Here is a 23,223-nt window from a genome sequence, read left to right on the forward strand (position 1 = left end):
TCAGTAGCAATGGTTGACAATATCAGCTGTAGTTAACTTATGTTAATTATGTTTACTGAAACTTAGAACAGTTCACGTGTTGACTCCAAGTTACCGACTGGACTCTATAACATCACTGGCTCCATCATTCTGATAAAATATTCTGTCATTCAGACAGAGGTCACTTTTCTGTTAATGTTCCTCATGGCTTTATTCAGACATACTTTCCACAGCGAAGGAGAGCACTGTAGAGCCCATGTGATGTTTGTCATCCACATGAGATTAGTTAGGTATAACACGTCATAACGCAATAACAAATGAACAAGTAAACCAAAACTAATAGTAGCCAAAATACAAACTGTCTAGTTTACTTAAGATAAAATGGTAAAATGAAAAGCTCAGGACTCAACCTGAGGTGTAACGAATGATGTAATTGTAGCTGATAAAAGTTCAGTGTATGAGCTGCTGTTACACATGTGGACAAAATTGTTGGTACCCCTCGGTTAATGTAGGAAAAACCCACAATGGTTACAGAAATAATTTGAATCTAACAAAAGTAATAATAAATAAAAATTCTATGAAAATTAACCAATGAAAATCAGACATTGCTTTTGAACCGTGGTTTAACAGAATTATTTTAAAAAATAATCTCATGAAACAGGCCTGGACAAAAATGATGGTACCCTTAACTTAATATTTTGTTGCACAACCTTGTTGTGCATGTTCAATAGGATTTAGATCAGGGCTCATAGAAGGCCACTTCAGAATAGTCCAATATTTTCCTCTTAGCCATTCTTGGCTGTTTTTAGCTGTATGTTTTGGGTCATTATCCTGTTGCCAAACCCATGACCTGTGACTGAGACCAAGCTTTCTGACACTGGGCAGCACATTTCTCTCTAGAATACCTTGATAGTCATGAGATTTCATTGTACCCTGCACAGATTCAAGACACCCTGTGTCAGATGCAGCAAAGCAGCCCCAGAACATAACAGAACCTCCTCCATGTTTCACAGTAGGGACAGTGTTCTTTTCTTGATATGCTTCATTTTTGCATCTGTGAACATAGAGCTGATGTGCCTTGCCAAAAAGTTCCAGTTTTATCTCGTCTGTCCATAGGACATTCTCCCAGAAGCTTTGTGACTTGTCAACATGCAGTTTGGCAAATTCCAGTCTGGCTTTTTTATGATTTGTTTTCAACAATGACGTCCTCCTTGGTCGTCTCCCATCAAGTCCACTTTGACTCAAACAACAACGGATGGTGTGATCTGACACTGATGTACCTTGACCTTGGAGTTCACCTTTAATGTCTTTAGAGGTTGTTCTGGGCTCTTTTGTTACCATTCCTATTATCCGTCTCTTCCATTTGTCATCAATTTTCCACGTCCAGGGAGGCTGGCTACAGTCCCATGGATCTTAAATTTCTGAATAATATGTGCAACTGTAGTCACAGGAACATCAAGCTGCTTGGAGATGGTCTTATAGCCTTTACCTTTAACATGCTTGTCTATAATTTTCTTTCTAATCTCCTGAGACAACTCTCTCCTTGGCTTCCTCTGGTCCATGTTTAGTGTGGTACACACCATGTCACCAAACAGCACAGTGACTACTGTAACCCTATAAATAGGCCGACTGACTGATTACAAGTTTGTAGACACCTGTGATGCTAATTAGAGGACACACCTTGATTGAACATGTCCCTATGGTCACATTATTTTCAGTCTTTTCTAGGGGTACCATCATTTTTATCCAGGCCTGTTTCATGAATTTATTTTTTAAAATAATTCTGTTAAATCACAGTTCAAAAGCAATGTCTGATTTTCATTGGTTAATTTTCATAGAATTCATAGAATAGAAAAAAACATTCTAGCTTGTTAGCATTTCTTTAAACCAATCATTGTCATCATGGGTGGGGCTAAGCGAAGGATGCGGCTTTAGTTTTCCCTCGTAGTAGTAACAGGAGGGATTTTTGCAGTGATACATTTGCATGCAGGGCAGAACTTTCAGCTACATTTTCAGGGTGGTAGGTTGCAGCCCAGAGGTTACTGTTGTTGTTTCTCTGGCCAAAGAAAACTGTAACACACAGATGGTGAAAAGGGGGAGAATGCTGAAATAACTGGCCGATGGCAGGCTTATACATGCAACTTCATCTGGTGAGTCACACTAAAAGAAAAGTGACATGGGTATTCAGACATAAAGCCGACATGTTCGATTGTCGATTATATAAACAAAATGTAGTACATGTCTGAAAGGGGCTTTTACCACCAGTCTACAACCAGCATTAAATTGTATGTTCTGTAGTTCAACAAAATGGTGACTCTTCTCTCAAAAAAATATTTGCTAACAGCAGCATGATAAACACAGAAGAGATCTTGAATCAAGTACTTTATGATAAATCACCTTTAAAAGTGACTGTACTTTCAATAAGTCACAGTAATCACCATCAATGGTCAGTCAGCATCTTCTGCTGCTCATCATTTAGAGGCTGGAGCCACAGTTTGTGAACACTGATTAGTTACATTAATGGAACATTAATGTACACATTATGATTAGCTTAGTTGCTACCACTTAAAATTGGAGTATTTCTGGCCTCCCAACAACAGCTGATCCCAGATCTAAATGGAATCGCTTACTTGCAAATGTTGAAATCTAATTGAAATCGCTTCATAAAGGATTTAATTAGATTTGGATTTGATTTTGGATTTGATACCATCCTAACTCTACTCTCAGACCTGGTATGTAAACAGACTTGTCTTCGTCATGTTCAGTTACAATACCGTTGAAAAGTTTGGGGTCACAACGCAATCCTTATCTTTTTAATTTTTGACCTTTATTATGCATAGGACAGTGGAGAGAGAGACAGAAAACTTGGGTAAAAGAGTGGGGGAATGACATGCAGTAAATAGCCATGACCTGAACTCAAACCCTGCATTGGGGACTATAGCCCCTGTTGATGGGTCACCCACTCAGTCAGCTGAGGTATCTGGGTGCCCAGAAATGTCCTTATTTTTTGAAAGAAAAGCATGTTTTTCAATGAAGACAATATTAAATGAATCAGAAGCACAGTCTACATAGAGGTACAGAGGCCCATTTCCAGCAACCATCACTACTGTGTTCTAATGCTACATTGTGTTAGCTAATGGTGTTGAAAGGCTAATTGATGATTAGAAAACTCTTGTGCAATTATGTTAGCACATGAATAAAAGTGTGAGTTTTCATGGAAAACATGAAATTGCCTGGACGACCCCAAACTTTTGAATGGTAGTGTATCTTTTTCACTGCTATTACAATCATGACCAAGGCTAGTTATGGGTTTCAACCCATTAATCCACAACACAGTACCGACTCTCAGTTCAGAGGTTTAGAGATCACAGACAGACAGCACTACTACAATTAAGTCAGAAATTTAGGCCTGCAATTGATACATCCACCAACAAACTAAACGGACTATGGTATGAGATAATGAAAAATACACTTTGCAGAAAAAGCATACCGACAGACAAATAACATAGATACCCCACTGACTTGTACACGTATTTCTTTATTTTTATTGTATCAAGTTGAAAGAAAAACGAAACAGCACCAACTCCATGACAAATACTTGTTTCTTGCTGTGTTTTCAAAGCAGTGAAGGTTAATGGCATATCTCTGTTCACAGTGTAGCACTACAAAGTTATTGAAACAAAACAATAAACGAACTGATAATGTAAAAGTCACAAGCTGATTGTGACCAAAGTTGAATTAAACCAGTCTTCCTAATTGTCTAGACTTTTACTCAACGGTAAAACATGAGCATCGACCACAACAACATGCTCAAATCATATTACAGTTTTTCTCAATTGATAAGACACTAAATTCCATTCACTGCACACAGCCACCAACTGACAGCACACATTTCTCAAAAACAGAACTCTGCTGTCCAAATTTTGGACACTATTCATGGTTTGCACACAGTTTCCAAAACTCTTGCACTCTTTTTGCAAAAGACTGAACACGTTTTTTGCTCATTTGAACACACTTTTTCACTCATAGCAGACATTTTTCAAAAAGTGAACACTAGGAAGCAGAATTGGGGCACTGTTCCACCACTGCTGTCACAATTACAACACAACAGGTCAAAACTGAAAACACTGTTGCCAATGAAGTGCACACTATACAACCTGCTGGGAAACAGCATTAGCTGTTCAGAATGCAATCTGTTGTTGAGGTCAGCAGATGGTAAGGATGGTGCATAAAGTAAACTGTTTCAGGTTTATTGTGGTTTACCATGTATGTAAATGCTGTCTGTCACTTCAGTGACATGTCTATACTGGAGCAATACAAGCAGTCAGAAATGTTCTGAGAATACTGTAAAAAAGAAATCTAATGCATAATTCTGGTTCACAAGTGCTAGTAAAATTACAGAAAGTGTACATGACTGACCTTTTCTCTGTTTTGTGTGTGTTTGTTCCATAGAGTTTTTCAGTTGGATTCTGATGATACACATGAATACATTTGGGACAATGTTAGTTTTCATAGAGGACTATTGATTCGGGAATGTTTCAATATGAACCCTCAAGTTATCATGGTTTTTTTGCTGCCATATTCTCCCTTTCTGAATCCTATAGAAGAATTCTTCTCTACATGGAGGTGGAAGGTATATGAACAGCAGCCATACTTTGGGAAAATCTCTTGCAATCAGTCGTCTAGGCATGTAGTGATGTTTCTGTTGATGCGTGTCAGGGTTGGATCAGACACACTAGGTCTTTCTTTCCAGAGAAAACATAGTTTGTGATGCTGATGAGGTCCTCTGGCCTGACCAGGCTGAAAGAATTGATGCAGACGTGGTGTAAATATGTGCATAGTATACTGTGTACAGTACAGTGCTGCATTTTTTGTCTAGCATTATTTTTATTTTATAATGTACATTTAGGCACTGCAATGGCCCCCTCTGAGTCATTTATAGGATGCATTTGTGTTTAAGTTGTCATTTTTGAGGACTGTATCATTTTTTATACTTCATGTGAAAACAAAGTGAGAGAAGAGTGTGTTGTATTTAGCGGTGCAGTGTCCTATTTTTGCTTTGTGTGGCTTAATTTTGAAAACAAAGTTCAAATTTTGACAATAAAGTGTGCTTTTGACACAAGCGTGCAGTGCTTTGTGAATTGTGTTCAAATAAAGAAAATAGTGCGCAGTGTGTTGGGAAATGTCTGCTATTTTTCAGGAACAGTGTCTTATTGAGAAAAACTGTAATACAACAGACTACACCACATTAAAACTTCAGCATTTGAGGGTTGAAATTCTTCCATCTATAATTCTAACAGTAGTTTACAGTCACTAGTGAAGTGACAGTATCAGTCACTCCACCACTTATAGTTTCAGGTCCAAAAATATATTAAGTGGAATTACACCAACTCATTTATCTGTAGGGTTAAAAGTATATGCAGTCAAGGAAAGTTTGATTTTACATTCAATACTTGGAAAACTAAATTTGGAGTTCTCACTGCAGGTCATTTGCAGCAAAGGTAAACTTTTGGCAGATATGCTCCATTAAATCCACAATACAGTGGATAAACTGCCGTGCTTATCCTTTCATTTCGTTTCTGTGCTTGTGGCCTGGATCACAGGGCTGCTCTGCTGCCTCGTCTCCACACACAAAAGAGCACCTGGCGAGGCACGTAATCCTCTCAGACCCCCTATGGAGCCTGGAGCCCTGGATCTTCCCCTGAAGCACAAAGCTAACCGCTAACAACTTCTAGCATCTGGACAGTCATCACTACATTCTAATGAGAAACACAATGAGTGAAGAGATTTTAATTGTTTTGCTGTCCAGGGGACTAAAGTGTACCGTTATTTTTGAACATCACATGAATGTATTCTGCACATATTTTCAGTCATGTTAAGGGATTTTTGTGAAGACTGAACAATGAAGCATAGTGGAGAAGGTTAGAGTGGGAATAAGTAGTGGGGGTGTTCAAATCCTTCCAAGTATCTCCCTCGAAGCTACAGAATCTGTGCTGCTTTTTAAATACCCAAATCAGTAATACTGGGAGTGAGCAAACACACAAACACACACACACACACACACACACACACACACACACACACACACACACACACACACACACACACACACACAGACACACACACACACACAAATACCAAGGTATAGAAAGTCTCTTAGACCCCCTCTACCCCAGTTTTTGTCATTTTCTGCTTTCATGTGAGCTGGCGCTACTTTCTGTGAGAGCTGAGTGGAAACAAGCCTCCAGAGTACAACTAAGACACTGAACTCTCATTAACATCACAGACGCACACAGATACACACCAAATGAGTTACTAACCAAAGCAAGTTGCATTGTGATTTCCACCAGCAATAACACAACAGTGAAGTGCAATGTCTTTACTTTAGGGTTTCCAGCCAGTTATATAGAAACACCACAATATACACAAAAAGCTCATGTATATACTTCATTTTCTTAAATCCCAGTGTCAATGGTACGATTAGATTTTTTTTTCTGGTATGAAAGACAAAGCTACTCTTGACGACTGTAGAAGATTGTAAAAAATATGACCTATGATTAGAAGGACAAAGTCACATGACTTTAGACACGCACAGGTTGTACAAGCAAATTTTTAACAAAGCTATTAGAAATCAGATGTATGGATGGAAAGGTATAGTAAATCATTCACTGGAAACCCTAACTAAGTTTCCCACCTACATGAGAAAGTCACATTTCAGAGAATGGCTACATGTGGGAGCTTTCCTGAAACTTACTTTTCTGACACAGCTGTGAACAAAAACTTAACACACTTGTAAAGATGTAAAGACATACAAGATGTCAGTCGCGAGTTTCCAATGAGTCCTACAACTCTTAATTTTCTGTGACCCGGCAGATTTTGTTACACTTTCAGAAGGCCTGTAATAGATCTATGAAAGAACCAAAATGCGTGATTGTTTTTTGTGACAAAGACATATGTGTTTCAATCTTTCAATCATAGAAAATCAGGAGTTGTAGGAGTCTCTGGAAGTGCAAGACTGCCATGACATGCATGGTCTTTACAAGTGTATGTAAACTTTCTCAGATACTAAGTGATCTTGCATAAATACAGCATACAGCATTTCACTTACAAGGTTGTTTCATTTGCGCTGATGAACACGCATCTATCACAGTGTGGCTTAGATCCACTTTGCTTTCACTCTACAAACAAAGAGTTCATGGAAGATATACCACAAGCAAGAACAAAAAAGCCAGTAATGTGGACATTTCAATGGGGATGAAAAAAGTCAATTGATGTGTTTCTATCATTATTTGTGGAGTCATGTCTGTTGTTGCTCATTGAAACTGGTGAATGTTATAACTGCAATGTTGCCGAAACTTCATGCTGTCTTTTGAAACTAAAAATTTAAAAATGGTAAGTAATTCAAAATAATAGAATTAGGAAAAATAGGTAGAATGGTGCCGAGGCCTACCTGTTTGAACAGCTGTGGTCTTCTGTGGCTGGGATGTCGAAGAAATTACACTGGCAGCGCCTCTCAATTTGTCCGTCTATTAAATGAAAACAAACAAAAACACATTCTTCAGAGGAACTTCTGTCATTCATGAATCTACAAACATTCATGATCTTTGATTCAGCATTTAGTGCCTTGCTCAAGGGCAGCATGGTAGCAGATCTCCCATGAGCCTGAGCTATGGTCAATGCTCTCACCTTGTAGAGGTGGCAGGTGATATTCAACTGTGATTACTTTTCATCAATATAAGGTTAGGTCTTATGGAAACATATGGCAGGAAGGTATCAAGGACAGATACACACACATTCAATAGTAGACACAAGAGGCAAAGGTGACTGTATCCTTAACCTCCATCGATTCATCCAGCAGTTCAGGACTATACTCTCTCTCTGTAGTGGACATGTACCACTATAAAGAGAGCGTCAAGCTCACCATTATCTGTCTTCATCTTTCTGTCACTGTTTGTCAGAGTTAGGCAACTACTATTCATTACAAAGCATGACATTCACAGGTCAGTACATTCACATGCATACTGTATGTGTACTCATGCACTGAGACAATCGAGGGGTTTCCCATGGATGCAGGGAAAAATAAATCTGGGTAGTTAAATCATTTGATTAATTCTAACAGCCATTTGTGCACAATGTTTAACATATCTACCTATATTAAGCAAGTTGAATAAAGGATTAGTTATATCACTGCAAACCATCTGCTCACTTTGACTATTGCTCTCTAGTACAGTGAAGTACAGAATGCACATGCAGAGATTGTACAGCAGTACTGCCATACTGAGTAATATTGCAAAGACAGATTAGACCTCGATATGCATCACCTTCATAACAGTATTCCCACCTTCCTCTGTATCAGTAATTGACAGAATATAAACACAATCATGGGAAACATGATTGAAGAAAAATAAAACTGATCACATGTACATCAGTCTAGTATTGGGGTGCTATCAAGGGAAATCAAGAGCCACCGCTAGAAGTTATTGTATTATTGTATGTATAGTATTGTTAAAAACTCAAAGAAGTTAGGAGCTTCTATATGTTTAGTTGTTCTGCAGTTTACATGTAGGGCGAGACATAGATTTAAACTTAACCAAGCTAAACTGAAACCTTTCAAAATTTATTACACTCATTCAGCAGTCTAAACATAAGGACAGAAAAGCCATACCTGTTGCAGCATTTACTGGCTGCCAAACAAATGGGTGTGATACTGCTGATGCTTGTTAAGGGAGTGTGTGTTGGGAGTGTTTGTGCCATAGCTTGTATGAATCATTTGGCAGAGTGCTGGAGATGTTGTGTTACTGGACTGTAGCTCTGGGCAGCAGAGCTGCAGACAAATGTATAATTAAACAGCAGCAGTCATAAAAGGTGTTTCCTCTTTCCCTCAAGGATTTTGTCTTTGGATTATTCTTCTCTTTCTCCTTTGCTTCCTTCTTCTCCTTCTTCTATTATCTTCCAGGGTGTTTTCAGCACAACAGAAACTCTTCAGTTATCTAAATGTAAAACCAGATAGTAAGGTGTTTTGAATTTAGTCAAAACTGCAAAAAAAAAGTTCTGCGTGCATGTCTTATTTCAGATGATATAAAGCCAAATCAAATAGCAGATAACTGATTATTAATTGCTATTAAATAGCTGCGACTTCTCAAATATGGTAATTTGTTTTTCTTTTGTATCTTCATGTTATGTCAAATTTTCTGCTGCACCACTGAGTTACATGTGTTATACAGTTATATACTTAGTTATATACACACCCATCAGGCAAAACATGATCATCTGCTTAATATTGTGTTGGTCCCCTTTATGCTACTAAAACTCGTCTGACCCAGTGGGGCATGGACTCAGGACCTCTGGGGATGTCCTGTAGCACCAGTGGATTCTGTGGGTCCTGTGGGTTGCAGGGTGGGACCTACCTAGATTAGGCTTATCCTGACACATCCCACAGATGCTCAGTAAGCTTTGGACCTGGTGAGTGTGGAACCCAGGTGAACACCTTAGCTCTGTCATGTTCCCTGGGCCACTACTGAGCAGTTTTTGCAGTTTGTCAAGGTGCATTGTCCTGCTGAGGGTGACAACTGGCATCAAGGCCTGCTGTTGCCATGGGGTGGGGGTGGGGGGGGTGGGGGTGGGTGGGGGGGGGGGGTTGGAGTATGACACAGTGACATGTAAGCCAGCTCCATCTGTGGACCATACATCAGTGTCAAGCAGGCTTGGGCAACATGACCAAAACTATTATCATCTTATGAGAAACCTTGTGTTCCCATGTGATTAGTTTGATGCATACTATCTATCTAAGCATTTCTGCAGACCAAGCACAAACCCCCATGGCAACAACCTTTATTGACAGCTGTGCTCTCCACTACACTACAAAAATTGCTCATCAATGACTTGAGGAACACAACAAAGAGCCCAAGGTATTGACCGAGACGCTAAATTCCCTAAATCCCAGACTGCTCAAACATTCACAGCCTGATCCACGGAGGCCCAACTGTGCAACCCGTAAAACACAAAGGAACTGCTGGCAATGTCCCATTGAGGGGATCCAGAAGCTCTGGTACACTGTAAGAGACATTTTGCTGGCATGGTTTGGGTCATGTGTCCACTTGGAGGGAAGATTCACTGCTAATGAATGCAAAGTTCTCCTGAGTCATCTTTATCCTACAAAGGAACATTTCTGTCCTGATGGGAATGGTCTCTTCCAAGATGCCGATGAACCTATTAATGAGACATGAGGCGTCACTGAATGGTGTGATGAATATTTAGCATCTATATATATATGCTTAGGGGAGATTTTGGACCAGTGTGTTGGCCCTTCCCCTCATTATCAAAACACAAATGAGGAAGAATCTTTAAGAAGTCCAATAGAGTTCTAGGGATTGGAAAAATCAATTCCAAGAGGCTCAGATAGGGCTCTATACATGTCAGTTCTTTTCAGAAAAATAATGGTTCTTAAATGGCTACAAATCTTAGTTTCCCAGTGAAGTATTCATGTTTTTAATGTCTTTTGCTTCTCTATTATTTATTTCATTGAGTTTTTATGATGGTTACACTGCCTTGCTGCAAAATTGGCTCTGGGCTTTTTACCTTTCTTAATATTTGGTTTTCATTTGGTCATAAATCCAGTTTGAGAAAGTGCTGAAATAATTCTAAAACAACAAAAAGTACAAAAATTTTGCTAAACCTGCAGATCCGCTGCTCTTCTCTGCTTCTCCTTCCTCCTCCTCTTTAGACTGAATTACTCATCCACCATTCCCACATTTGTCTTTTTCTTTCCACTTCTACCTCCCACCTTGAATCTCTCAATAGCTCTTCACTTCCTTCCTCCTCTTTCTCTCTGGGTTCACTCTCCCCAGTTCTCCCTGCCTCTTTATTTCTGCAGGCATCCTCCTCTTCCTTCATGGCTGCATTCTGCCCATTCTATCTACTTAACCCTTCCCTTTCTTTCATTTTCCTGCTCCGCGCATTGTTTTGGGAGAGGATGGAGAGATCAGATGAATGATAAGTAGAGAGAGAGTGAGAGGAGAAGAAAAATACCTTCACTTGCCTGCCACACAATATACAAGGTATATATAACCATGAATAAGATGGCCCATTTAGGTAAAGACCTCTATGCTGGTTAGACTACGCAAATACCAATATTTTGCTGATATTTCTCTCTCTTGTGCCATGAGACATAAGATATAACAACAAAACAAATCTTGCCAAAGCAACACAACAGGCTTGGTATGGTCTAATAGCATTCTGACCCAGTCAATAAGAATGGAAAATGATATGTAGTGGTGGGATAAGGAGAATAACAAAGCTGTATTCGCCTGGTACAACTACAAAAAACATAAAGAAAAATGAATGAAAGCAAAATGAAGACATGATAGCTCTTCAGTACAAACTGGTGAACGACATTAAAGTGACTCCATGCAGTCACACAGACATGTAGCCTCAGCAGTCCCAGTGATAATACCGATAACCCCCGTGACACCCCCACCAGCACCATTCACATTTTCTGGTTGCTTGTATGTGGTTGAAATGTATATGAACAATAGCCACAGAGAAGCGGTTCAGCTAAAAACTTAGCCAGGCTATAGTTACTGAGTGTAACTCCATGTAGCCTTCTGACAGACTTCACTATTGGTTGATTAATTGTTAATTAATTGCAGTTAACCGATATAAAATACAATAACCGAAAAAGCAGAGGACAAAGCACGTGTATATCAGAAAATGTATTGGAGATTGGCTGTAGCACCTGGTAATGCCTCATTTAATGTGATGGGAGACTACATAGTCCATACTTGGACTTGGCAAGCAGAGAGTAGGGTAGGGGATTCACTAGCAACAGGTGCTTGACAGAGACACCTGTAGCAGGTAATGGCTTTCGGCTAGACCTCACACATAGAAAACAACACAAAACTTACCAAAATGATAGTCCTATAGTCAGGTAGGTAATGCAATCGATTTGCTGTTACAGTGAGAGCTACATGCTTTTGTTTAAAAATGGCTTCGTGAGCATGCAATATGTCAGCGACAAGTCATTAGTTTTTTCTTTCCAGTTGTTCATTACCTCTTTATAACTGAGGTAGCATTTATTCACTCTGCCTGCTTGTAGCTCATCACACCGCTGCTACACAAGCCTCTTGAATTTTCATACATTATATCAAGATAAAATTCTATATTAAATAATTCCATTAATATCATAGGGTCTACGTGTTATAGTCAGGCAATGGAGTATTACTATTTTCGTGGGGCCAAAATCATCACTGTTACTCAGGTAAACTCACATCATAATAATTCCATAGAAACTTAACCCAAATGCTTACAGTTACTAGGTAATTTGTATTGCCAATCATATTCTTCTCACTGGAGATTACTTCGGTGTCATGGTGTTGTTTTAAATGTGTTATATTATTAATGATGACTTGGCTTGGTATCTCTGGATTGCAACAAATATGAGTATTTATGCTTTAGTTCAAGTTAGATCTATTTAGAGATATTCTTGCAGATCCTGTATCATCTCAATCATGAGTACAGGGTCTTTGTTAGGACACCTTAACCATACGACATGAATCATTTTTCAAGCAGCTCTTTTGTGTCCAGATTTCTCAACCTCTCTAAAATGTGAATAAGTTGCTTATCATCATATCTTGGGATGTAAGCTCAACCACACAGTTGGTCACCAGTGTGCAGGCTGCTGAAATGGCATAACCTTCTCTTATATTAACACGCTAGAGTGATCAGTCACCTCAGAGTTCTTATCTGATGTTGTTCTGATGGCTGGTTTTGGGGGGTCTTCTTTAATAGCTAACGTTTTGCAGAAGTATGGCCAAAGGAGATCTCATCCTTGCCCTCTAGCTGTCAGTCCATCACTCTGTTAGAATTTTATGAGAAATTTTACCCCTTGCACTACCTCACTATACTTGCCTTCTCTTACACTAAGCATATGCAATCCATTAACCTTAACCATAGCCTTTTAAAGCTGAGAAACATTGCAAAGGTGCTCCAGTCTGCATTGCCAGTGGTTATATGCTTTCTGACCCTTCTCTTCCATGACTCTGTACCTGAAAGGGCTAACCAGTGCAAGGGGAGAAGAGTCTTAGTTGAACAATGATGCTGTGAAGGCCATGTCCAGGCCTTGGTTTGCTCACCTCCACATGCCATGACAACACTGAGCTCTGTCCCCTAATCTACAAGGCCCATTGTTTCCAGTCACTCAAAGAAAATGTATCATGTTTGACCCCACACATAGTCTCATATCTTATATAACATACTTCCTTTGTACCAAGTCACTATAATAGTGCCTTTCCAGATGTTCATCTGTATATAGTATGTTGCAGATTCCTTACATCCAAATGTGAATGGCAGGCACTCTTGCAGAAATTTAAAGAAAATGTATCATGTTTGATGCCACATGCAGTCTCATATCTCACATTATATGTACTGTATTTTCTTTGTATCAAGTCTCTATAATAGTGTCTTGCCAGATGTTTATCTGTATGCATTTACCATGTTGCTGATCTGTGCATTCAAATGAGGTCATGCATGCCTGCATAAATTCAAATGAAATGTGACATGCTTGTTGCAACACGTCGATAGCATGCTAATGTTATCAGCAGCACTGAGCTCACATTATGGCCTATCACTACATTAGCTTAAACAAGCTAAAGGCTACGAGTTAGCCTTTTCGAATGTGTGTGGAACTTTGCTATTACAGCTGCAGCTTTTGCAGCAAATTTTTCAGGATGTGAACATTTTGATGATATTCTATCCTGTTTTCTACTTCAGTAACTCGCAGGTCATTTTAGGGCAGCCTAAAGCTTTGTGCATGTTTTAACTGGAAGAACCATAGCTGTAGAAGTTCTTTCAGGGCCCTGTTCAGTTGATAAAAAAATATCCTCTCCAAGGTAGGTACTTCTGAGCAGGCCTTAGAAACTGCTGTGCAGGTCTCAGTGCTGATGGATTCAATTTGGAATTTACAACATGCACATGCACTAGGAGTGAACGTCGTTATCAACGCTGTTTGATTCTACACTGCAATGGAAATAGAAAGGCTTGAAAGGGCTGATTACTGGGCTATTCCCGTAAATGTTTGCCATACCTTTAGTCGGGCCCAGTTCCTGCAGAAGGAGAGCTGCTAGAGAGCTTTCTGTCATTAACATAAGCAGCAAATGGAATTTTCTCAGTTTGAATTCTGTGTACAGATCTGGATGGTCTTGCAGCTGCTTAAGGGTGCAAGGTGTTTCCTCTGTCTGTTCTGAATGTGATATCCTTTGCATTCAAGCTTTGGTTGTCCATAATGGATCCCGGGTCATCAACTCATCACTACATGTCTTTTGAGGTGTTTTCTTTTCATGACCAAGCCTGCTGCTCCACCTGCACTGACCAACATCACTCCTGAGAAATCACAATCTCCAGTAGACTATTTATGACAGCTGATCTGCACCACTGAAAATAGGCACTGTCATGTTTCACAATTTTGGTTTCAATTTCATAACAAAGTATCAGTTCTAATGACATCTCTAATCAGATGTACAGTATAATCTCATAATTACAGATATGGACCAATACAAAACAAATGGGATGACATTTGGACTTTTTGTCTAGGTCTACTCCATAATAGACAAAACTGTATATAGACAAAATCTTAGAATATCTCCTAAACAGACAGCAAACAACTACTTAATTAAATGTAAATGAGAAAATTGCTTCAATATGTCACTAAGTGGTAAAGTTTTTAATTCTTTACAATGATCAATCTGCGTTCATATGAACAACAAAACACACTTGTTGCTCATTTCACTGTGGATACTCAGACATGGTGAAACAACAGAGTCTTCTTGAGGATTCTCTTGTTAATCTCTAATGCAGACACCATAAATCGCTGTCATCTCAAACACCTGCCAAGAGCTCTACTAAATGAACTGTCTATCAGTCTCTCTGCAGCCTGAGTCAGCAGACATATACACAGCTGCACAGGCATCTTTTCCAGCTTAACAGTGATAATTAACAGTGTTTCTCCTTACTTCACCAATACGAAGGGTGATATACTGGCTTATATTAACAGTTCTAGTCACCCAACTGTGTCTCCTGTGATGTAAAGATGAAACCTGAAGTTAATTTCATGTGGTTTCAGTCTGAAACAAGCACAATTAGGACCTTTATTACCGACTGAACAAAATAAACATGCCGTGTAGTGCAGAGATTTTGAGTTAAGTATGCACTTAGGGAGTGTGAGTCTGCTATAAGTACAACAAGGCAAACTGTCAAACTCAACAACCTTAACAATTACCTTGCCAGAGCCTCCACCAGCTGAATTAGCATATTTAAAGGAGTGTTCCACTTGAGGACAAAGATAATGATGGTAGACTCAAAAGAGCTCTGTTAAATTAAACATCCATGCTTCTTACAACATGTGCGTGCAAGCAGTCATACATGCTTATATTTACCAACAACAGACACACAAAAACTCAGTGCATTAAAATGAATTCGGTGCTTTTGAAGCTGCACTGTCAAATGCACTTGGACTTGATACAAAACAATTCATACTAAACTTTGTGTGATCTGGCATTGCTATCAACAGTTTAATTTGTCAATACCGTCCTAAAAAGTTGAACACTGTCGTTGTAGAGAAGTGTTTCACCAGCAGGGCTCAGGCTTGGTTAAGTTTAAGCGTGTGGAGAAGTTAAATTATAGCAGCTAATATAAATCATCTAATAATTTGGGAGTGGTTTGACCTGAACTTTATTAAATCAAATTTATCTTCAGTTACTTGAATGACTTTTAACTCTTACTAATTTGGCTATTCCAGAAAATTCCAGCTTGCTGTGGTGCACTGAGCTGCTTGTTGGTTTGTGTAAGTGTTGAACTGTCAGTGATGATAACTGTGACCACATGTGACAGCAAGACAACACCCCGGTTAGTCTCCTCTTCCCCATTCCCCATAGATAACACCTGAAGCCATGTTTAATGTCATTACTTCACATAATGACAACACTTTGGGGGTGCCATGCATTGTGGAAAAAAACCTGACAAATGTGGAAAAAGCAACAGTATGTAAAAATGTCAGAAATGACATCAGCTACACAGTCTATGCTCCGCCTCCACATATCTGTTTCCATGACACAATGGTCAAAGAACGACAACCTGGACGCGGCTGAGGAGAAAGTAGAAATTGAAGGCTGGAATTGGAAAGTGTGTGTGTGTGTGTGTGTGTGTGTGTGTGTGTGTGTCTGTGTGTCTGTGTGTCTGTGTGTGTCTGTGTGTGGTGATGTCTCCAAGCCCGGATGGTAATTGTCAGGGTTTGGCAGGGCAATCAGTTCCATGCCACTGAGCGCCATGTCTCGACATGTTCTGTAGCAACTTTTAGCACACACACACAGCACACACACCTACACACACAGCACACACACCTACACACACACACACACCCACACACACACACACACACACACACACTCCAGACGCCTGACCCCGACACCTGTTCACTGGTGCAAGACGGAAGTAAGAATCCTGTTCCCCACTGCCTTGGCTAAGAGGAACAAAGGAACCCACCACACACACACACACACACACACACACACACACACACACACACACACACACACACACACATTCACGTTGAATCTTGACAAGCACTCTAGCTGACCACAAAACAACACAGAACCCCAGTATTCAGCTGCATTCAGCTCTGACTGTACATCACACACGTATTACACAGATGATGTACAGACACTGTCATTGTTACAGCAGGCAGTCTCAGAATAACAATAATATCTGTATGCATAGCTATGAACTGACATAACACAGCGGCACTGCACCGTGCATAAATACAGAATCATCAGAACAAACACACATATACACGAAGACACACAAGACAAGGGTCCTATTTACAAAATCCAGACAAAAGTTAGAATAAATTGGTTTACAATTATGAGACACCAATTTGACCATTCATGTGATTGCACTGGTCTAGTTTCCTTAGGTGAATCCAAATCAGGGAGGGCCCTAAATTAGTTCAGGAGGAGGTGCAGTTAATGGTGTTAAAACATGTCAAAAGAAAAATAACTTTAATCTTGGAAGATTAAAACTCCCCTACATGAATGACACAGACAAAATGTAGTCATCTTAATAAATTCTGACTCACATTACTCTCTGAGGCAAAAAGGTCAGTGATGACACTAATCCATCATCCACACAGATTATATAGTAGCACTCAGGGTGAAGGTAGAGTTCACCTGGACAGATTACCAGTCCATCACAGGGCTATACAGAGAGACAGATAACCAAGCACAAAGTTTAGAATCACCAGTTAACTGTCATGGCGCCCCCATCCATGCTGCTGGAGATCAGCGTGGATGCAGAGCAGCTGCACCAGCGGTACACCTGCAGCTGGTCCAATCATCCCCTGCTATAAAGACCGGCGCCGAGTGCAATACAGCACCGGATCATCCTCCTGTTCTTGTTGGTGGTGGTTGCCTTGGGTTTTTATGTAGTTAATGTTATTTTGTAAATAAACCAGTAGAGTTGCGATTTGCCTGCTGACTGCTCTGTTCTCTCTCACTTTGGGTTCAAATTACTTAATCTTGTCACAGCCCCCTCCCCAGTCCCTGCATCTGCCTCCACCTGACCTCCTGTGACCTCCTCTTTCCTTCCTCTCTCCCTCCTTTGTGGCTCTCCCTCTTTATTTCTGCCTTTCCCTGTTCTTCCCTCTCCTGTCCCGTCTCTCTCTCTCACCCCACTGTGCCGCTGTCTGCAGCGGCTGCAACTGATCAGCCGTCAGTTGATCAGCAGAACTCCGAGCAGCTGCAGCGTGGCACACCTGTGTCATCTTCTCCTCCATAAAAGCCAGCTCCTTACTCCACTCCCTGCCAGATTATTGCTTCTGCTATTCTGCTGGCCGTGCTGTCCAGAGCTGCTCCGCCCTGCCCTGCCTTCTGTGCCATTCCTGCCCCATTCCTGCCCCACCTGCAAGACTCCGGCACTCACCTCTGGAAGAGATAAATCTGGTCCTGCCTGCCTGGGCTCTGTCTTCACTGCCCAGCCTCAGTTCCCCACTGCTTCCTGCTCCAAAGGATCAGCTCCCACCTGGCCATTTTCTGGACTGCCACTGCTGCTCCCTGCCGCTCACCTACCCCAGCACTGAGTACCCATGAACCACCAGTCCCCAGGAACCTGTCCACCCCCTGCCCAGCCTGGTAGTAAGTTTGAGCTATTTTTCTCCTCTTAGCTCGCCTTAGTTTAAATCCCGACTTTCTGTTTATTTAGAATAGTTAGATTTCTAATTAGAATTCCCTCCTGGTTTCATCCATTGACTTGGTTATATTTCGCTGTCAATAAAATCCTTGTTAAACTTCACTGGTCCCTGCCGTGTCTGAGTACTCTCTGCTTGGGTTCAAACTCTAAGCCTTGACAAATCTTTTCTACAATCCCTCTGTAGTTTGTTTTTGTTTTAGGTAAAGTGTAATGCAAGGCACAGCCACCTGTCTTTTCTATATAGCACCTTTATAAGCAATGTTACTAATATGAATCTAATGGACTTTTTTGTTGCTGTAGCTATTTAATCATGCTACAACTTTTTTTAATAAAAAGAAAACTCAAACAATCCTCATTTCCTATAGCTAATTTACAAGAGGAGTCTGTCCGAATTCACATAATTGACCCTAATTAAAAGGTTCTTGAATACAGTTTTTTATTTAGTTTTTTTTCTTTTGGTTCTATTTATAAAACATGGATTTTGTTGACATACAGGCTCCACATGTGCACAGCACAATGAGGGAGGAACAGGAGACAAATACTGAACAGCAAGATTTGGTTGCAATTACATTATGTTAGTAGTAGAGGTCGACAAATAATGGAATCATGATCACAATTTTAGTTTCCCACAACAGAATAAATAAGACTGACTGTGATGTTCCATCCATCCATTATCTATGCACCACTTAATCCTCATTAGCGTCGCTGGGGGCTGGAGTCTGTCCCAGCTGACTTAGGGTGAAGGCAGGAGACACCCTGGACAGGTCACCAGTGTATCACAGGGTTACATATAGAGACAAACAATCATGTTTTTGGACTGTGGGAGGAAGCCGGAGTACCCAGAGAAAACCCACACATGCACAGGGAGAACATGCAAACTCTTTACAGAAAGATCCCAGAACAGGACGCGAACCAGGGATCTTCTAGCTGCAAGTCGAAAGTGCTAACCACAAAGCCACTTTGCAGTCCCTAATTGTGATATTGAATTTTAAAATGCCCCACTCACTTAAACAAACACACATAGATAAAACCACTCAGTTTTAACTTTTAATTCTCAAAAAAACAAAATGTCAAATTGTCTTTTTTTCCCAGTATCTTGCCCTCAACGGATGTCTCTTACTCCTGCTCCAACATGGAGACCACAAACGGAGCATATTCACTTCAGACAGTAAGCTCTCTGAGCAACACATCTCCTACAGGACAACATTGTAATTCATCACGAGACACAAACACAGTCTCACACTTGTGAGTTTACTTGTGAATGAGTCAAGAATCATCATCATTCAGTGTACAACATGTGCGCTGCTGACAGAAAATCAGCTGCTGTTAGCTCAGTTGCGGCTGACCTTTTGTGAGACAGGCTGCCGTCATTAAACTAATGACTCTAAACACAACAACAGTGCAGCTTTGACAGAGCAACACCATCAGTGAAGTCGACATCATCAGCATGTGTTCATGAGTCACCCACTTCTACAGTGTGTGTGTGCGTGTGTGTGTGTGTGTGCGTATGTGTGTGTGTCTGAACCATAACTGGGTAACTGAAAACATGTTTGTATATTTATTCACACTCACACACAGGCAAACAAAATGATGGCAGCAATTAATTTCACTGCCTTACATGTCTTCTACACGTGTGTGTAGTGTGTTTTCTATTATAGCCCCATGGGAGTTGAGATCCTAGTGACAGAATCTAAGCAGTCAGAACAGTAAGCTTCCATTAAAAGTGCACAGACTGTTTAGCAAGTCATTTGGAAAATTAGGATTAATTAAATTGTCCAGTTGCTCTGACAGAGCACTTGATGTTATTTTGTGCAACAATTCTGGTTTAGTACTTAAAATAAATTGCATCTGCAAAAGCATCCTATACATATAATGGTATGGAGGATGTGTAGAAGATGCAGAAGAAGAACAAAGCAACGAAGAGGAGCTATGAGCCTTAATCCCCTTCTATCATCATGGACAACATGAGATTACTGGACAGTTTCAGACAAGCTCACACTGAAGTGGAAACTAAGTCCCAAATCAAGGGCCAGAGTCTAAGACTTGACCGTGATCAGATGTGAAGGATATTCAAAAAATCACCAAGAGAAGTCGGTATTCAGCAGGATTTATTGTCGAACAGTGATTAACACCCTGAGAAAAACTGAAGATACTCAGCTGTGCATCGTTTTTTATACAATGAGAGTTGGTAATTTTTCCATGCCTATAGCACGTATGATAGGAGTGACAGTTTCGACAACATTATACTTTTCTAAATCCATTTGTCAGATCTTGTCACCAAAATATCATATTTCATTGTCACGTTACACTTTACAGAGGACATGCACATTAGGTTATCATTAGGTCATGTTTCACAGAGAATATGCCCAGACCATGTCCAGACTTTTACTTCCCATCTTATCCTCATTATTTTGTGACAGATTCATACATAATATACTTGTATGTGTTATGATTCCAACATATATAAAAAGTTATAATACCTTAAGTATATACCATTATGTATTCATCACTCGACATTTAATCTCCTAGAAAGCAACAAAGTTACAAATTATACCATGTGATCTCTTATGAACCCTTCAGCCATCCTTACAGTTTCTAGGCCTTCTTCTCCTTCACACACATTCAATACAATCAGCGCATCGGTGGTTATTAGAATATTCAACATTAAGTACTTCACACACATATGCTACTCATCCATTCAAATAGCATTTGCCAGCATTACATCATCATTCACTTTCAGCACATCGTACTTGAAGAATATTACACTACATTAACAGGTCTGGGCCAAGTTACTCACAAGTTATCTATCAGATATCTGATTGAATCACATCTTGAAAATGGGCTGTGCAATAGAACAAAGACATTCTGAGATCATACTACATCACATAATCAGGTCAGGATCTTGATCGAGTGTTCAGTATGTGTAGTTTCAATATTTTTAGCAACACTGGGATACCTGTGATGCAAAAAACATCAGGATTATCCTGATCCCAGCAGACGGCTGGATCCGGGGGCGATTTCAGGAACATAATGTAATACAACTTTAAAATTGGTTAAATAATGTAATATTATTGTAAAACTAAGCCTTTCAGTACAGTAAAATGATTTTGTTAGCACAAAAACAGCTCTCAATATCAAACAAAAACTATACATTACATTTAGACTGTCATTTATTAGTGTATATTAATTACAATAACAATCATTAAAGAAAAAACTTGAAAGAATTTTCTGACAGTTGCATTTCTGTTTGCTTGTCCAGTCAGTCAATTATTCTAAAGGAACACCAGAAGTTGGTCTGTGTTGTCAATAGCTTCATGCACATCACAGAGAGGGATACTGTCTCTGCCAGCAATGTTGTGCAGATTTACAGTATATGGGCATGTATTATGTTACACATTTCATGGGGTTTCATTTGCAAGTAAAAACGTTAACTAAACAGAACAAACTAAAGTACACTTAGATCCATGGTTACCAGCTTCCAAGGGTGCAGTCGTCCTGGTTTGTCCCCTATTTCAAGTAATTTGTAGCTAGCATCAAAAATACATGCTTTGCTTTTGACATCTGAATTTGAGCTGGCCTTCTCATTAGAGTTTCAGAGGAGAGCTCTGCACAAGACAGTTTTCTTTATCCTGCGCTCACTGAATTTCTGAGCATTATCACTTGCTCCTTGAATTTGCACATATTGAACAATATAGTTGAATTCTTTACCATTTTAGTCAGTAACAACTGAGACATTTCTCCAAATTCCCAAAGACTTACTTTGCTTTGGTATTGTAAAACACACCTTAATCTACTTTTCAAGTCCATTTGGAGTTTATTTGTTGATCACCTGCTGATTAGATTCGTATTGTGTCCTGCAGGATCTAAATCCCAATGCAGTCATTCCTCTGTTGCAGGATTCTTTTTCACTTGCTTCTAAAGATCATCTGATTGTGTTTCTCAACTGAGCTGTTCCTTTACAGCCTCTTTGACTGTAATTCTGATGTGCCCTATTATAACATAAACGGGAACATCACAAGGACAAAAGTAATAACAGTCTTTCTACACAAATTACCTGAACAAGCAACATAAAATTGGGATTTATGCTTTATTGTTCAAATTTTCAAAGTTTCATTTCTACATAAGAATATCATTGGAGGATGAGAACTTATTTCTCAGTTAAGTTAGGCTTATTCTTGCTTCTTTGCACTGAATGTGCGAGCTATAAACATTTAAATTAGTTAGCTAATAATTCATGGTGGGATGCAATTAAAAAAATTATCTAATTAATAATAATTTATTTATTTGTAATTAATTAAATGTGATTAAGTCATTTTTGTCAAATAGCAAGATTTGACACAATAAGTAAAGTTTTTCAATTCAAATAAATTTTGGTTGACAGATAAATCAATGAATAGACATATACGTGTTTATTATTTAAAATTGATACAAATTTTAAAACAGGACATATAGAAAAAAGTGATTTTGATGATTTAAAGCCTGGATATAGTTGGTTTTCCCACTGTATGGCACATAACATAAGCAGAAGTAGTTCAAGGTCTTTCAAAAAGTTGAAAATCCATAGTTTCATTCTGTTTTCATAGTTTCTGGGTCTGAAAAATTGTTTAATTTTGATGCTTCTTTTTCTAAGAATTCTAAGATTTTTTTATATACAAAAAAATTCATCTTCCATCACTGTTCACCAAACTTTCTTGTGCGCTGATTCACTCCCATAGACTGTATAATAAAGAGCATGTGCATCTTCTTTGTGGCTTGTAAACAGATTTTAGATGCATTACCGCCACCTACTGGGCTGGAGTGTGCATCAGTGTGACCGGTGTGCCAGAAGTTAGGGAACCGAGAAAGGTGCAATTAAATGCGTTATTTTTTTCTGTAATTAATTAATTGAAATTAACGCGTTAAAGTCCCATCCCTACTAGTAATATGTCAGTGATATGATTTCAATCCTTTGAGATAGAGGGACATTTTCGGTATCTAAGTGGAGAATAAACTATTCATCCATTATCTATA

At 39.5% G+C, this 23,223-nt stretch overlaps 1 protein-coding gene across 7 annotated transcripts in view; it reads right to left on the reverse strand.

Moving 5' to 3' along the window:
- The window catches only part of rbfox3a (RNA binding fox-1 homolog 3a), a 611,714-nt gene that overhangs the window by 509,809 nt on the left and 78,682 nt on the right, over positions 1-23,223 (reverse strand). For all 7 annotated transcript variants that reach the window (XM_055004447.1, XM_055004444.1, XM_055004442.1 and 4 more), the window contains exon 2: positions 7,430-7,505. The gene's annotated coding sequence lies outside the window, so the exon portion shown is untranslated. The remainder of the gene's footprint in view (positions 1-7,429; positions 7,506-23,223) is intronic.

This window comes from Amphiprion ocellaris, chromosome 18, assembly GCF_022539595.1.
Source record: "Amphiprion ocellaris isolate individual 3 ecotype Okinawa chromosome 18, ASM2253959v1, whole genome shotgun sequence".
Taxonomy (NCBI): domain Eukaryota; kingdom Metazoa; phylum Chordata; class Actinopteri; family Pomacentridae; genus Amphiprion; species Amphiprion ocellaris.